Source organism: Drosophila nasuta, chromosome X (assembly GCF_023558535.2).
Source record: "Drosophila nasuta strain 15112-1781.00 chromosome X, ASM2355853v1, whole genome shotgun sequence".
Lineage (NCBI taxonomy): Eukaryota > Metazoa > Arthropoda > Insecta > Diptera > Drosophilidae > Drosophila > Drosophila nasuta.
Genome location: NC_083459.1, coordinates 1,174,360 through 1,192,505, shown reverse-complemented (window position 1 = coordinate 1,192,505; position 18,146 = coordinate 1,174,360). Strand labels below are relative to the sequence as shown.

Here is an 18,146-nt window from a genome sequence, read left to right as displayed (position 1 = left end):
CTGTTTCATTACAAATATACCATAGAGTGAAAATATTCTAGATTGTCAACCAAAGCAATTAAAACCGACATTTGCCGCCTATTTTTAATAAAAGCAAAACAATAAATTATACCCACTTAATATACTGAAAAGATACTGAAATTTATATATAGTATATTTATACTATTACATTACAAATATAGTACATAGAGTACCAAAACAACTAAAACCCGACAGCACAGAAACGGATAGTCGAATTGGACTTGGCTATATCATCTCGGCTGTTTGGGCTGACCAAGAATAAATATACTTTATATAATACACTGCTACGCTATGGCTTAAATAGAGATTTACCTGAAAATATTATGTATAGTAAATAGTAGTAAATATAATTTAAGAAAAGAAATTGCGTAACTTCGATTTCATTTCGGCCATAAACTAGAAGTCCAAGTGGTTGCCTGTGTGTGTAAGAATATGCAGACGAAGCTAATCTATAACTCTTAAGCTGCTCTGTGCTTACGTGGCACACACATACACTTGGGATATGCATATTGAAAGCAACACTGGGCAGAGCACTCTCAATTGGCACAACAACAATGCAGATGCAGATGTGGATGTGGATGTGGATGTAGGAGAAGGAAGAGGATGTGATGAGAAAACGTAGCCGAAAAAAAATCGAAAAACCAGAAGCGAAAACCAGATGCAGATGCAGATGTAGATGTGCAGCAAGCAGGCTATTAAGTACACGAGGGAAACTACTTTTAACCCAAATCTGCGGGCATAAAAGACATCGTGAGAGGCCAGGCCAAAGAACGAAGAGGCAGGCAGTGAGGCAGTGAGGCAGGCCACATATGAGCACAAATAATGCAACGATGGCGGCTCTATGATGGTCACGTGGAGCACTGCCAAAGAGCCGGCAAAGAAGTGGCAAATGGCAACAGCGAGAAATGCAACTGAAATCGACAAGACGAAGAGGGAGAGGGAGAGCGAGAACGAGAGCGAGAACGAGAGGAGGAGAAGGAGGCACAAACAAAGAGACAGCGACACTTGTCTGACAGGAGCAGCAGCGGCAAAAGCAGCCTGGCAGGCGTCATCCGGCTACAGCTTCCCTCTTTTCTCTCTCTCTCTCTCTCTCTCTCTAAGCGCGCTAACATACGCACATACAATGCGATAGAGCAGAGGGTGTGGAGGGGGGGCACTTTGGCAACGCGCCTCGTGCCGCAACAGATTCAGATTCAGATTCAGTTTCAGATGCAGATGCAGATTCACATGCTGCAAGCGTGATTAAGCTGCAATTTTTATACAATATTTACACACAGTTGGTTTCGTCGAGGGGGCGGGGCAGATCGGGGGCTGTCCGGGCCATACTATATAATGACATTCATGCACAGTTGCAAATGCCGACGCCGCCAACAAGCGTCGCCGTCGCCGTCGTCGTCGCCTTGGCGGCTGCCATATAATACAGATATTACAATATGCGGATTATTAGGCATTATGCATGTGTGTTTCCTCTTTTACTCCCCCACTCCCCCACTCGCTTGCTCACTCTCTCTCTCTCTCTCTCTCGCACACTTTCTACCTCACTCTCCTTCTGTTATTGTGCTAACAATTTCTATTCATAAAAGTGTGTGTGGCATGCAAATTTATTGTGTACTTTGCCGCCAAGCTGCGGCATTTTCATTTTGGCTTTGCCTCTGATTCTCATTCTCATTCTGATTCGGATTCGGATTCTGCTTTTGCTTTTGCTTTTGCTTGCAGCTAAAGCGAGTTTTTGATTGGGATTTGCATTTGCCATTGGCATGTTGTCTGTGTCTGTGTCTGTGTGCGGGAGACGAGAGAGAGAGAGAAAATATGTTGAACGGTATTGGGATTTGGGTGCCAAGGTTTCTGGGTTGAGTGTCCAACCAACGAGTTCCCGCACACTCTGTGGGCGTCTGCTTGTCATTAGCATCGCATTTGTTGTGCCATCGCACGGCACAATGAAGCAACATTATCAGCCAGCTGGATTTTCGATATGATGTCAGGCATGGGGGGAACACACTCTGCTTATTCAAATTGTTTGAAAATCTCTCTCTTTCCCTTTCTCTGCCAGGCTCAATGCTCGACTAAAGCTTATGGCTCTCGCACTTATGATTAAATTTATAGCACATATAAGCATCAAATAATTCACTCTATATCGCTTCTCAGAAAAATTCGACTAATTCTCCAAGCATTAACAGCGTTGTTACACGAAACATAAACTCAAATTTATTGGCACTGCTTTCAAGATGCATTTTAAGTTTTTTATTTAGCGCACTTTGATCATAAATTGAACTTCAATTTGCTCTATACATACAAATATCCAGAATAACAAATTTGATTAGGTCAACACAAAATTTCAATAGAATTTATTTAACAAAAATAAAAAGTAAATTGTAAAATTACTAAATACTTATAATCAAGTTAAGTCTCTCATTTGAATCAGCACAATAGTAACTTTGAGTTTAGAAAAATAAAACACCAAAAGAGAAGATTGAATTATATTTAAATTTAATTCTAGAAATTTAAAATTAATTTCTATTTCTTTTCAGTTAAATTTAACAATTATCTAAAATATAATAATTATTTGAAAAATAATATAATAATTTTATTTAAAAAAGTGAACTTAATTTTTTTTTGCTTACTTTATCTATATATCTATCTATATTAAACTTTTATTATAAAAATCAAACTGAATTTATATTTTACTCAAATTAATTTGATTTATTAATTCTAATTATATTTTGATTATATAAAAAATACACATATATTTTGAATGTTCTTATTTTTTATTACAAAATCCAAAATTTATTTAATTTTTTTTTTTAAATTAAATTTAACAATTTAACAAACTTCACATTCTTTTTTTTTAAATGCATTTTATCAATTAAAACTAATTATTTAAAAAAATAAAATCAAAATACATTTTCAATTATGTTAATAATTATATATGTTTATTATGTTTTGTATTATAAAAATTTAAACTTCATATATTTTTTTAATTTAATTGTACAATAAACATTAGTTATTACAAAAAAAATATATTTTTATTAATATTTAATATTAATATATTTATTATAAGTATCAAATTGTATATATATTTTATTCAACATTAATTTTAGCAATTAAAACTAATAATTTCGAAATAAAAAAAATAAAAATATTTAATTTTGTAGTGTAATAATTTAGGGTTAAATTGTTTTTTTTTTTTAAATAGATTTTCCAATGAATAATAATTATTGAAAAAAATAAAATTATTTTTATATATATTTAGTTTTTTTTTTTAATTCAAACTTCATTCATCTATTTTACACAGTTAAATTTAATTTCAAAAAATAATGAAAGCCTAACTTATATTTAATAATTGAATGCCACAAAAAATGGTCCCTAATTTAAATTGTTAGTCAACTGTAAATAAATAGAATCAATGAATTCTTTTTTTATTCACTTTAAAGCTATAGTCAAGCAGACTTTTCAAATGGCCATTTGAGGACTGGGTATAATAGGCTCATAGGATTTAGTAGTATATATGTATATATTGAAAGAGAAAAGTAGGCAACATTTTTAAATGCTTTGCACTAAGCTCTTTTGTGGCCCGTTAATGTTCATTATATGTCTGCACAACACACACACACACACACACAATTGGTTGGTGCTACTTATTTATTTATTTTGCCACTTAAGACCTTAAGTGCCAACAAATAAATTACAATTACACCCCACAAACAAAAAAATATAAAAAACCGTAAAAAAGTAAATAAAATTGCAACAACAAGAGTTCAAATGATAGAGAAATGTCCTCAAAAATGATATCATTATACTCGTAGTATAAATGAAAAGTGGCAGACAAATAAAAGAGCCAAAGTGTTTTTATTAATTAAGTGGCATTAACTGACGCCGCCCCATTGAGAGCTGAAACTGACCATAACCCATAACCCATAACCCGAAACCTGAAACCCGACACCAGAAACCAATCACAAATAATGCACAAACAGCAAATAAAAGCGACAAAAGACAAATACACAAAAAATAAAAAAAAAAAAGGAAAAACATCGAATACAATACTACAATTAAAGCAGCAACAATTGCAATTGCATTTCCAATTTCAATGACATTTTATTAGATTTAATTGACAATTCTTTTTTTTTTTTGTTTTTGTTTTTTGTTGGCATTGGCAGCAGCATCGATGTTGCAGCTACTGTTTCAGTTAGTTAGTGAAAATATTTGTCTCTCTCACTCTCTCTATCATTCTCTCTGTGTCGTCTCTTTCACTCGCCCGCAAGTGGAAAACCGCAGAACCGACATAAAAATATTTTCATACCACAAATTTGATTTTAATTTGAAATTGGCATGGCAACACGCGTTTGAAATTGAACACTTGACAATATTCAATGTAATTTGGCTAAAGGGCAAATTTCCCTTTTCGGCTTTCACCATTTTCGCCATGCGTGACAGGCTTTTCATGCTTTGAACTTTCACTAACGACTGAGATTCTTCCTCAAATAGAAGCTAAAAATAATCTAAGACGCACAGCTTGAAACCTGTTTATAAAGCAGTTTATCAATTTATGGACAAGCGACAAAAACACCAAAAGAAAAAAAAAAACCTAGACTGAAATAGATCAGATTTGATTCTAAATTTTCTACAGAAAAATACGGCTTCATTAATGATTTCTAACAATAATTTTAATATGATACAGCTTATATTAAATTAGTTAAAATTCATATGCCAAATCTGCATCAGTATTGATCTCGTTTGATAGAAAAATTATTGTTGGAAATTTATAAGCGACAAAAAAAAATTAAAAAATTATGCATGATAGATTTATCGTACACTATTAACTGCAAAATATGTTTTAAGTAAGTTAACAACAATTTATATATGATATACAAATATAACTCATATTCGATTAGTTGTGCATACATTTTAATAGCTAAGCCATTATTAATGTCAAGTCAAGTTATAAGTAATCGACCAAATAATAAGTAAGAAAGCTACAGTCGAGTGTGATCGACTGGAATACACTCGCTACCTATTTTTAATGATATCAATGTAGTGCCGTGTTTTTTCTAAAAATATACTAAATTAATATAAAAACTATACCAAAGATTATATTTGGTAGATGGTAGATAGTAAAAAAATATGCCTTAAGTAATGAATATGGAATAGCTATTGAGTTGGACTCTTTGAAAATGTTATAATGAAGCTACTTACTATATATCACTTTCGATGTAATATCACATTTGCGCTTTTTGAAAGCGAAACTATTACATGAAGCAACAAATAAAAATAAATAAATTAGGAATCTCATATTTATTTTAAATGTTCAACTGATTCTTCTTAAATTTTTCATATAACAACAATTATGTTGACTTTGTGAGAATCTTATTATGATACAATTTATTAGATGTAATCTTAATAGGAAATTTGCATTATTATTATGCGCTTTTTGATAGCGAAACTAATTTAAATGTCGCTCTGGCAATTTGCAAAATTTTGGTATAATGAAGGCAGAGCTAACTACCGTTACCAAAGGGCATCAATCTATATACAATTCCAACACAATTAGCACATGTCATCTATGTCTGTATGTGTGTCTATATGTAGGTGCGTGTGTGTGTTTTGTTATTCATAAAGCAATTGTATAGGAAGTAGTAACTGAGACACTGGCGACAAAACAATGGGCAAACATTTGTAATACGAGATATGCGAGGTAGAGAGAGAGAGAGAGATAGAGAGCGAGGGGAGAGAGAGAAGACTCGTAAATAAAACAAAGCAATTGCATTGGCAGCAAATTAGCCAACAATAACAGCAATAACAGAAACAACAGCTGACAAATGCAGTCACAGAGTCAGCTTCCACCTAAGTGATTTAGCAGCCAATGGCAAAGCAGAGCCTGCATTAGGGCCAAAGCATAGTCAAATGCAGAGAAAGAGAATCGCACACACACACACACACACACAAACACGTAGACTCAACCGCAATCACAATCAGAGATAGCAGAAGTGTGTGTGTATTTGTATTTTAGCAGCTGAAACACATCGAATAATTTCAAATCCACATAGACATATTGATACGATCGTCTAACTAAGTGTGAGACGCTTTATGCCTGATTACTTGCGTATGTATGCATGTGTGTGTGTATGTGTGTGCCACATTCATTATACAGGAAGCCGCTTGACTCCCTCTCTCTCTCTCTCTCTCTCTCTCTCTCTCTCTCTCCCTCTCTGTCTGTCTGCATGGCTGCGTAGCAGGCCATTGTCGGAATTGTCGAGTGCTGGATGCTGCCGGCAGACGAGTTGGCAGCCCGCAACTGTTATTAAACATTAATTTATGCATTACTAGAGCGCTTAAATTAATCAGTAAATTGCATGCTGCACATACACACACACACACACATGTATGTGCACTCAATTACATTTATACACACACACATACACAGATTCAAACAGAAACAATACTCAATGCTGGTTGGTTGGTGGCTTAAAACAAATTAAATGGCCACAAAAGCTGTTTGCTATTTGACAGTCGCATCGTTGATATTGCATTTTTGTTTAAACATTAATGAGCATTATTTAAATGCAACAAGCACGCATTTCATTTGCGATTGCATTGCTAAGCGAATCAATGGCATCACTTAAAGTTAATACGCTTTTCGCTTTACACACACAATTCACAATTCATCGAAAAATAGTGCAATCTCAATAAGCCAGACAATTAATGTGAAATCATCATGCGCCACACAATTCTTAACATCAATCTAATTGCAACGCTTTCCTTTCTCTCTTCTCTCTCTCTCTCTCTCTCTCATTGCAGACACTCGAGTAGATCATCGTGAAGGCAGCGTACAAATTGTATTCTCGCTTTAGGTAAGTGAATGCCACTCGGTATAAAATACAATTTTACAAGTACGCAATTTATAAATGCAATAAAAAAAAAACAATAATAAGTAAGAAAGATAGTGACGACTGTGAGACACCTGTTACTGATTTCAAATAAATACCGTATTTTAGTATATTATAAATATCTCACCTTCTTAAAATATACCAAAAATGGCAGTCGATATATTTTTATAAGAATAAACAAACTACACAATCTTAAAATATACCAAATTAATATACCGATAACATACCAAAATATTTCGAAAGCTATATTTAGTATATCTTTGTATTTGGTATATATTTAAGATAAATTACTAAAATATACCAATTACTATATTTAGTATATCGATTTTAAACCAAAACAAGTAACAAAGCTACAGTCTAATGTGCTCAACAGAGAGATATAATACCTGCTACTCATTTACAATAAATAGTATTCTTTAGTATATTGTTGGTATTTACATTTGGTATATTTAAAGAATAATACCGCACATTCTCAAAATATATCAAAAATAGCAGTCGCTATATTTTCGCGTTTTCTTTAGCAATAAACCATTTTCACATTCTTAAAATATACCTATTTTATATACCAAAAAACTAAAATAGTATATTTTTATATTTAGTATATTTTTACATTTGGTGTATATGTAAGATAAAATACTAAAATATTCTGAAGGCTGTATTTTATATATTAATATAGTACCAGATTTTCAACCCAAACAAATAGGACTCGGCCATATATTTGCTGTAGGCCCAAATGTTTAATGACCTTCTAACTTAAGACAAGCGACTACAAAAATATATAGCATAAGAATCTGTTTCAATTTAATTTTCCTATGCCTGGCTCATAGATCACGGCTAATCATATTTACTTTTTTTACTATGCAACCAGTTCATAAGGGCAATTTTGATTTTGAACTGTCAGGGAGCGAAAGAGACGGAGACAGAGACGGAGACAGAAGCAGAGGCAGCATCTTCATTGTGCCGCGATTCCCTGTTTTAGTGGGTTGTTCTGTCAGTCTGCAAGTCAGTCTGTCCGTCAGTCAGTCAGTCAGTCAGTCAGTGAGCCACTCCGTCAGTTCGTGAGTGCTCGCTGCCTCCGCCTCCGCCTCAGCCTCTGACTCAGCCTCATCTCGTCGTTTTGGCTCGACTGAATGATAAATGGCTGACATTGCGGTTGTAGGCAACATTAAGCGTTGTTGAAACGCCACAGATTGCAATTGTTGGCCCCACAACACCAACCACTTTGCACCCCTGCAGCACCGCTGCTCCAGCCCTGACTGATTTTTATGCCCTCCTCGTTGGCGCTCGTCAAAAGTTCTGCTGGCTGCTTTTTGTGCTGTGCTGTGCTGCCCTGTGCTGTACCGAAGAGCTGCGATTCTCCCAACACACAGACAGCACAACTTGTAATTTGTAATACTCTGAATGCCAAGCAAGTTGTTGTAGTTGTCGCTGCTGCTGCAGTTACTACTGGTAGCCAGGTCATGATTTTGAAATGAAATGCATTTGTGAGCTGATTTTTTTCTCTCTTTGTTGTTGCCCTGATTTAATGATATTTTATTGAAGCGCCTCGCTGCACTTTGAATGAAGACCCACTTCAAGCAAATTTATTTCGCTTGCTCTTCTCTTCCTATATCCTAGCTGTCAATTCATAATCCAAAATCCCATTACAATATGCATCAAACTTTTTTTTGGGAATACCACAAGTCAAACGACCATTAACTCAAATTACATTCAGCTCTGCGACATCAAAATATTTGCATTAATAATTTGTAGAACAAACTTAAATACAAGTATGACATACATTTGATGTAGTGAAGGTACAGATTAAATTAAACTGATTTGCTTACGAAAATTGAATTATTTAGAATTTGCGAGCAATCTGTCAATCCAATTCTAAATCTAATTAAATCATTGCCACATCTAATTGAATTCAAAAATATGCATAGACGCTAAATGTTTTCTGATTATGCTATGTTATTTAATACATTTTTTATTATACATATAATCCACAACTTGCACGCCATCAATTAATTTATTCATCTAATTAGGGTCAATTATATTATTATAAAAACGTAATAAGGGCAAGAAAAAAAAGAGTGAATAAAAAATATATACAAAAAATTAAATTTGTTGCCACATTTTAAATGGCAACCATAATTCATAAATCGTGGCACTATCGAGGCTGTAGAATAAACGCCAATTAATTATGACATCGATAACAAGAAAAAATACTATATAGGAATATAACATTAACGTCACAAAGAGTTAATGACAAGCAGATGCCCTATGTTTTTTTTTTTGTTATTAGTTAATCGTGTTGAATTTGAATTTTGCTTTATTTCAAAATTATTCTTCACACTTTTTTGTGTGTTTTGAATATTAATTAAACTGAAAACCAATAATCAAACTAAGTGCAAAAAACAAAATTGGGTAATTGAATAAATAACATAAATGAATTTCAATATGCATTTTGATTAAATCATTTTGGTCAACACATTTTTGAAAGTTTTAGCAAACAATGCCATTGTCCTTTGTGGAGAGTATAATACTAGCAAACAGGAAAATTGACGCATGCCTGTGGACATATACAAAAATAATACGTTCAATTTATGACAAATATGTTGATGCACATATAAATATGTATGTTAAACGCTTACTCAATAATGACAACAAAAATATTCCGATGACTTTTTAAATTAAAAGCAACAGAATTTTGACAAAAGCGCCGAAAGCAATTGTAATCGACTCTTAATTGTTAATGGATTATCATAAGATTTTGGTCTTATCGCATTTCCATTATATTCAGCATTAACAAAACAGAGTATTGGCTGAATTAAATACATCGGAAAATTAAATATTCACGAGCGAATGTTATGTTGTGGCCTCTCGCTTTGTGTTAAGTGACAGTCGAGTTTGCTCACTACTTTATTTGAATAATCGTAAAACTGTGCGGCATTATCGCATAAATATACCAAATAGATATACTGAAAAATACTAAGATTCACCTAAATGTACATTTAGTATATTAATATACTACTGCATTCAAAATATACCACATTGTATAAAATATAGTGCATTTTCAGAAATATACCCAAATTTATATTTGGTATACTGATACTACATTAAAAATATGGTATATCATATGTATTCGAAATTTGCTCTTACCAGATCAGTTATATACCATACTTGTGCTATGCATGTTGTATTATCCGATGTATCGAAAAAATAATGAAATACATCCAAATGTATATTTGATAAACTGATGTATTCACACATTCAAAATATACCATAGCGCTCAAAACATTCCGGATTTTCGGTAAAAATACTGAAATGCACCCAAATGTATGTTCGGTATATTGATATACTACTACATTCAAAGTATAGTATATCATTCTATATATATACATCAATATATCATTCAATACCAAACATACCAGATATTCAACCAAAGCATTGAAATACTAACGGTAGCAGCTGTGTTTGGTGTGCTCAAGAAAATACAGTACTCGTATACTTGATGGGCTCGTAAAAGCACAAATCAAATCATATGTTGGATTAAATTTTGCATTTGCACTTATCAATTCAGCTATATACCATACTTATGCTATGGTATGTTGACATATTGCACATACGTAACGTTGACAAGCAGAGAGCAGAGGGCAGAGCGCCTTCATCTTTCGTTGATTGGCAAACATGTTGACAACATGCCGCTGTCACAACCATTGGCAAAGACCAATGCCCAGTTATTAGCTGACTTTGGCTTTACTTTATCACCCCTCCAACCCCCTCCTCCCATTGTGCACGCCCTCCTTTATCTCTGTCCTCTCTCTCTCTCTCTCTCTCTCTCTCTCTCCCTCTCTGTGTGTAATTCAACTTTGGCATCACAAAAAAGCAAAACAAATGGCCATTTTATGGGCAGGCCATCAACCACAAACTATGCTGGCCCAAGCACAAACATAACCATTCATGTACATACATATATATGTGTCCATGTGTGTGTGTCTGTGTGTGTTGGGCCCTTGCCATGTACTATTTGTAGACGCCGCCATCGTTTTGCTGTTTGCTGTTGGCAAAAGTTCTAATTTTTCAAACCACAAAATAAAAAACACATTTCTTATTACAAATCGAGCGACTGGTGTGCCAAAAAAATACTATGCTACAATTCTCTCACTACGCTTTCCCCACTCCCTCTCTCAACCCTTCCACCTTTTCTCAATTGTGATTGTTATGTGTGTGTAGCTGGGATTCATTCCGAGATTTAAAACATTGATCGCAGTCTCTGGAAAGGTTAAACATTAAATTAAATTTAATTAATTCAACTGCATTAACTTGAATACGAGTTTCAGTAATTATTAATATTAATAAAAATATGTTTAAGGGTAAGTTATTCTACATAATATTTACGAACTTTTCTACATTATTTCCTAATATCTAGAGCCTTAACAAAATCACTTTGACTTTTTGAGTATAAAGCCAACGATTTTGACAAAATTCCCTTCTTGCTCGTCATTTTCATTTTATGTTATATAATGTTGTTTTTTTGTGCTTTCATTTCATAAGTGAAATGGGCGGGCGAACGAACTCAAACTCGAACTCGAACCAACTGACGCACTTATTTTGCGCTTTGAATCCAATCACGTACCAATTTTCCAAATTTAACCTTTTTGAGCCCGGCTCGGTTCGGCGGTTGGGCAGCAATTGGCAGCAATTGAACTTCGGCAACGAGCTTCAGCCTGCGGGATAAAGGGGGGCACCACACACACACACACACACACACACACACACACATACACACACACACAGGTTTTGAGGCCTGTGGTGTCTGTGGACTGTACTCAACTTTGCTCTGAGCTGCGCTGTGTTGCCAATAAAAACCATTTGCCAGAGTAAAATTTATATGGCCGCGTCAATAAAAAGAGGAGGAGAAAAAAGAAAAGATATGAAAGAGCGAGAATGACGGAAAGAAAGAGAATCGGCCAAATGATATTCGTGGTGTGTGTGTGTGTGTGTGTGTGTAGCAAGGGTAAAGCGTTCTTTGAACCGTTTCAATTGACCAGCAGCCTCTTTTCCACCTTCAGCACCTGCGTCTCACTTGCCACAGCAATCAAGGACCCATCGATGGATGTGGCCAAAGAACTTCCTCTCTCTCTCTCTCTCTCTCTCTCTCACTTGGATCTGCAGTCGAATTCAGAACAATTTCTAGAGACTGCACTTTGTTGCCCGGCCTTTTATTTTTTCTGTGTTTTTTTTTCGTATTAATTTCAAGAGCTGCGTTATTTGAGCGGCCGCACGAATTTGGCCTCAACATACCAGCTTTTCAGTTGTTGACCCGCCAGCCCCAAGTCCGGCTCTTGGTCTGTCCTCTGTCCTCTGTCCCCTGTTGTCTGTCGACTGTCGGTTGTCGGTTGTTGGCCCTCTTAGCCATGCTTGCGTTTGAGCCCTTTTCGCATCGTAAGTTGCCTTGTGCTCTGTCTGTTTTGCGCCGTTCGATGCCTGTAAGCGACACCATAAAATATTGAACGTGTTGAGCACACACACACACACATACACTCACACACTCACTTACTCACTCTATGCGCACTCATTCACTCACTGACTCACTGACCTCGCCAAACTTTGACCCCATCGATAGGCACACATTCGCCTCTTCTCTTCGCACTCTGTTTCGCACTCTGTCTGCACAAATGTTTTTTCTCACTTAGCCAAGAGCGCGCGTTCGCCACTTTTGGCTTTTGTTGCCAATGTTCAAGTACTTCGCTTCCTCGCTTCCATTCCTCCCGTTCGCCGTCTTCATTTTTGGCCATCATTTTGAGATGATCCCCGCCCCAAATGTGCACTGTGTGCTATCCAAGCTGATGCTTCATATTTTTCCTTCCTTCTTCTATTTTTTTTGCGTGTTATTTTCGCTGGCAGCACGCGCATTACATTACATTACATGGCGGTACTCAGGTCGCTTTGGGTCTAGAAACATGTCCATGTCCTTGTCCATAGCCATGTCCATGTCCATGTCTGACTCCGACGATGCCTTGAAGTTTCTTTCCGGCCGTAGCTCGATATATTCTTATAACACTTAATTCCCATTTCATGTATGTTCTTTGTGGCAGCAGCAGCAGCCTGCGAGTGTGTTGAACAACTACTCATTGGTCTGATTGATGAAGCTACTTATGCAAGACAACGAATACGAATGCGAATGCGAATACGGACTCGTCGTAGTCACATTCACTTCAGCATGTAAGTGAAATGGTAAGTGTTAATGGGGCGACTTTCATTTTGTCTTTCAATTGCCATAAATATCGAGTATACGCATTGTGAATGCATGCGTTAATCTTGTTTTAATTACGGCCAAAAAAAGCAGCTGTTTCGCTTGAATAACTTTCAACTATGATGTGGATATTCTTTTATTATGTTTACATTAAGTCTTAACACATTTCTTCTGTTGATAGTATTTATTAACAACATAAAGAGCAAATTCGTTGTATAACAAGTTAAAGTATTGCGCTTACGGTGTTTCCTTTTCTTCTTAAAATAACTTCACAAATATAGCTAATAAATATATAAAAATAATAACTACGAATTGAACGTTTTTTCAATAAAAGAAAAACAGTGCGATATTCATCATAAAATATACCACAAAAATATTCAAATATACTAAATAACGCAACCTATTTTCAATAAAAGCAAAAAAACAGTATTAGTCTTAAAATAAAATATACCAAAATCGTATATACTGAAAGAATACTGAAATACACTAAATGGCATTACATATTTTAATAAAAACTCGGTATTACTCTTAAAATATGCCGAAATTAAATACTAAAAATACTCAAATATACTAAATAAAATACTGATATACTTGCTTTGCTGTTATAATTATATATTTTTATATTCTCATAGTGAAGCATTCCACTTGCAGTGCTTCCAAAAGATGCTTCAAATTATTCGTATTCTAACTTTAGAATGAACTTCTTTAACACAAATAATAATTAAGAATGTTGGAAAATTTTGTTACATAAATTAATACTCATCCCAGTATTTTTTCTTCAAGAGCAGCGCTGATTAAAATAAAAACATTAAAGCATTTCACTTTCAATAGTCCTGAAAAAAAAAGATTTCCAATTATCTTGAAGGTAAAAGTTGTTCTGGCCACGTTTCTCATTGTGGAAAGAACTTCTAAAACACATTTAATAATTAAATAATAATATTGATTATATGGGCAATTCCCAAATAAAGGTAAACCACGACCGAAAAAAAAAATCTTCACATTCATCGTATTTTTTTGTATAATGTCATAAAGAAATATCCAAATTTTCATAATACAATATATCCATAGCATATCTCCGTTGTTTTTATAAAAAAATTTGCCTGCAAACTGAAAAAATGTAATTTTTCACTTTTAGCTCCTTTTGTATGCATTTTTATGTTTTATTATTTCACAAAGAAAACATATGATATGTTTGCTCTTTTTCTACCAAATCTCTTAATAGCAATTCAATAATAAGATAAAAATGCAAAGTGAGCGAAAAAATGTTCAATTAACTGTTTATTTTTATTTTGCTTCTTATCTATGTTCAAATCGTACGTTCGCGACCGAAAACATCATTTTATTGTAATTGCTTCGCATTAAGTGCAAGCAGGTGAATGAAACTTCGCGTGTTAAGTTATTTTGGTATATATATTTTAAATATAAAAAATCGTTGGGGTTACTCAAACCAATCTTTTTTTATTGATTGTCAAAGAAGCGTACGTTCGCGACCTTACCTATAAGCCTATGTCGATTTTTACTAGCGTCGCATGGATTTAAAAAAAAAAAATTTTTTTTTGTTTTTATTTTTGAAAACTATGTCGTTTGCAGTTTCTTATTACTTGTTAGTTATTACTTATTATTTATTTCATATTTTTCTTGCTATTAATAAATTTCAGTACATATTTCATATTTAATAAAAATTTATTTTTTTTTGCTTTTAAATGTTATTAGACACATTAAATTGAGTTAAATCCGTTTGTTTTTATGAAATATGAAGTTATTAATAAAAAAAAGTTGTGGTAAAAATACAAATTTAATAAATAAAACTACATGGAAAAATCGTACGTTCGCCACCGTACGTTCGCGACCGGAACTTAATTAAATTAAAAATAAATAAATGGAGATATTTTCTTGGGAGTAGACTTAATAGAAAGCTACATGATTCTACTTTAAAAGTAAAGTTATTTCTTTAAAATATTCCGTATCAATTCGCAGAGTTTTGCATTTTACTGTATTAAGCCAAAGTCGACTTCCATTTTGCGTACGTTCGCGACCGCATGTTTTTTGACAATATTATGAAAATTAAAAATCGATAAGCCCCAAAATTTACACTAACCAAAGAGCTAAACAAATGCTATCGAAGAGTAAAAAAAAAGTTTCAGGAAACGTTTGTTTTCGACTTTATTTTTTTAATTTATCTCGTACGAACGTACGTTCGCGACTTTGGGAAATGCCCATATGTAATTATATTTTTACTCTTTCGTATCGTATTCACAGTATTCATTAGCAAAGCAGCTCTGCTGCTCTGGAAAGAAGTTTAAGCAATTCACTTATAGTATTCATGGGCAGTAAAAACCGATGTTTACCTCAACTCGCATTACTTACTCTTTCCTTTTCTCGCCTGCTCCCTCTCTGTGTCTCTCTCTCTCTCTCTCTTTCTGTTGCAACTGCTTAACCTTCTCGCATTCATTTGTTCTTTATGGATACTCATTTCGATTGCCTTCGGAACCTTGGCATGGGCGTGTGTCTGGCTACATTTTCGGCTACAAATTGGTGCCATCTGTTCGACATTTAATGCCTTTGTGCTCAGCTGTCTGCCCGCTCGATTCAGCGTTTATTTTGTGTGTGTTCTTCTTCTTCTTAGTACGTATTTTTTCGTATTTTTTTAATGCAGTCGCTGCATAATTTGAGCACGCGTAAGTCGCCTGCATTATCCGGGCTATAAATCGACTGGAGGCACTCTCTGGCTCCGGTATGCGGTCAAGCAGTTAATTTTATCCCAGGCAGCTCAATTTGCACACGATTTGCTGCCTCTGCCGCTGCTGCTGATGCTGCTGCTGTTCATCCCAGTTGACCAAATGGACTGGGGTTGGTTAAATTGGACTAGTGGCAAGCAGCCAATCGCACCGTGCACCTGAACTTGCCACAGCAAGTGCTGCTGCTGGCCACTCTTGAGTGGCATTCAAATTACGTTTCATTACGTTTATTGATACGCAGCCACGCCCATCACACGAAACTCTGTCTAACCTTTTCTCCACATATATGTACATATATGCATAGATAAGGCGAGGGCTTTTTTGTTTTCTTTTTTATTGTGGCACTACGCTGTCGGCTTTGTAGATGCCCAAAAGTTTTGAATTCAATTTGTTTGCCAGCGGGCAATCTGCCAAACCGAAACCGAAACCGAACGCTCGATTCGTCGATTCGTATTTTTGCCGCTTAGTATTTGCCTTGGACTGTCGCTATTCCGAAAGTTATTGATTTAATTCGTGTCTGGGGAATGCTTAATCAAAAAATATACCCGCCTGCCAATTTGTCAGCCTCGAAATGTGAATATGTGTGTGTGTGTGTGTGTGCGTCTCACTGCTCCTCGTTACAATATTTTCTGATAGTTTTTCCAGCTACTTTCTGCTGCCTTTCCGTTGTTACTTTTGCCACTCAGCCACCTCTGAGCCTTCATCTTGTGCGCTTTTCCTTAATGCTGCCATAGTATCGATTGGCCCATAATTTCCCCATGGCTACTTTGGCCACGCCTCAGCTGTCAATTGCCCGTCACTTACTTCGTCAGCCAGTGACTGGATACATTTATATTTTATACTTTCTGCACTCGCATTCTCAATTCATTTTGAGCTACTGCAAGTAGAGAAAAGTTCTCATAATTCATATAAATAAACCAAACACAAAGCAATGCCTTGAACCATGTTCGTGAGTGTTATAATCAATTAGAGATTAGATTTAACATAGCTCAATATAAATTCTTCGCAAATGATTGTTGAATCGTTGAAATTTAAATCATATTTTGTTTATCCTTGTTCTTTTTATACCGGCTACCCCCGAGGCGATATTGTTGTGTTCGTCTATGGTATTTTTTATACTCTATGGTATATTTTTTATCAATATACCAAATATAGACTTCATTTCAGTATTTTAAGTATATTATTGTGGTATATTTACGAATAATAGCGCATTTTGGTGCAACTAATATTGACTTTATTTCAGTATAATAATTCGGTATATTTAATGAATAATATACTATTTCAATATATTATTTAGGTATATTCTAAAAATAACACCTCATATCGATATACCAAATGTTGACCTCATATCAGTATTTTTCAGCATATTTAATACCAAATATATACTTAATTTCAGTATTTTTTTAAGTATATTTATTTTATATATTTAAGACAAATTAGGAATTTTGCTCTTATAGAATCTAGCGGGACTCTCAAATTTAAGACTGTAGCTTTTTTACCTGTTTTTCTTTTTTTTGTGAAATAAACTGTTTCCACGTAGTGTCAACAGCTTGGAACTCTTCAGGGTTTTTACCATCTTTTTTTTTAGATTATTTTAAATGGTTAACCCCTCTTTGGCACTAGAAAGCTTTACAGAATAATTGTAATGTCTCCTTGAAAGTTAGGTTAAAATATCGTCGTGTGTACGTACATAAAAAACCAAGTTCCGTTTTCAAGTGCCACACATAAAATGGAGTGTGAAAATGCGAGAGAAAAGCGAGAGCATACACGGACAGACAAGCACACACTAATAGCAACAGCAGAGCTAATAGCAGACAGGTTGAGTGTGGGAAGTGTGTGTTGGGAGGGGAGGACTATTGGACTAGTGGACTAGTGTGAATAGAGGATGGAGGGCATGGATGATGGTCAGACAGTGGTCAGGTCAGTTCAGTTGAGTTGAGGTTTGGTGACAAAACGAAAATGCCATTGCGGTTTTTACTCAGCACTGCAAAGATTTTTACCACATGCAAGTAATTTAAAATTTATAGATTCAAATTTGGAAATGTTTTAAAAGTGGAGTGCAAAAAAATAAAGCTGTTGGCAAAGTGTTAAATGCCGTTGCCGAAACGATGCAAAGTTGTGGCTTTAAGGCCACATTTGGAGAAGCACTTTGGAGCAGCAGCGTACGTTTAATGGAGTGCCTAATGGCATGAGAATGCTTTCAACAGCATGGGCCAAAATCCCAGCAGAGTAAAGCCAGCTGGGTAAGCCAGCTGATGAATACAA

General features: G+C 34.8%; 1 protein-coding gene across 2 annotated transcripts in view; it reads left to right on the top strand.

Moving 5' to 3' along the window:
• The window catches only part of LOC132796270 (uncharacterized), a 144,791-nt gene that overhangs the window by 42,852 nt on the left and 83,793 nt on the right, over nucleotides 1-18,146 (top strand). For both annotated transcript variants that reach the window (XM_060807375.1, XM_060807374.1), the window contains one exon: nucleotides 6,814-6,866. The gene's annotated coding sequence lies outside the window, so the exon portion shown is untranslated. The remainder of the gene's footprint in view (nucleotides 1-6,813; nucleotides 6,867-18,146) is intronic.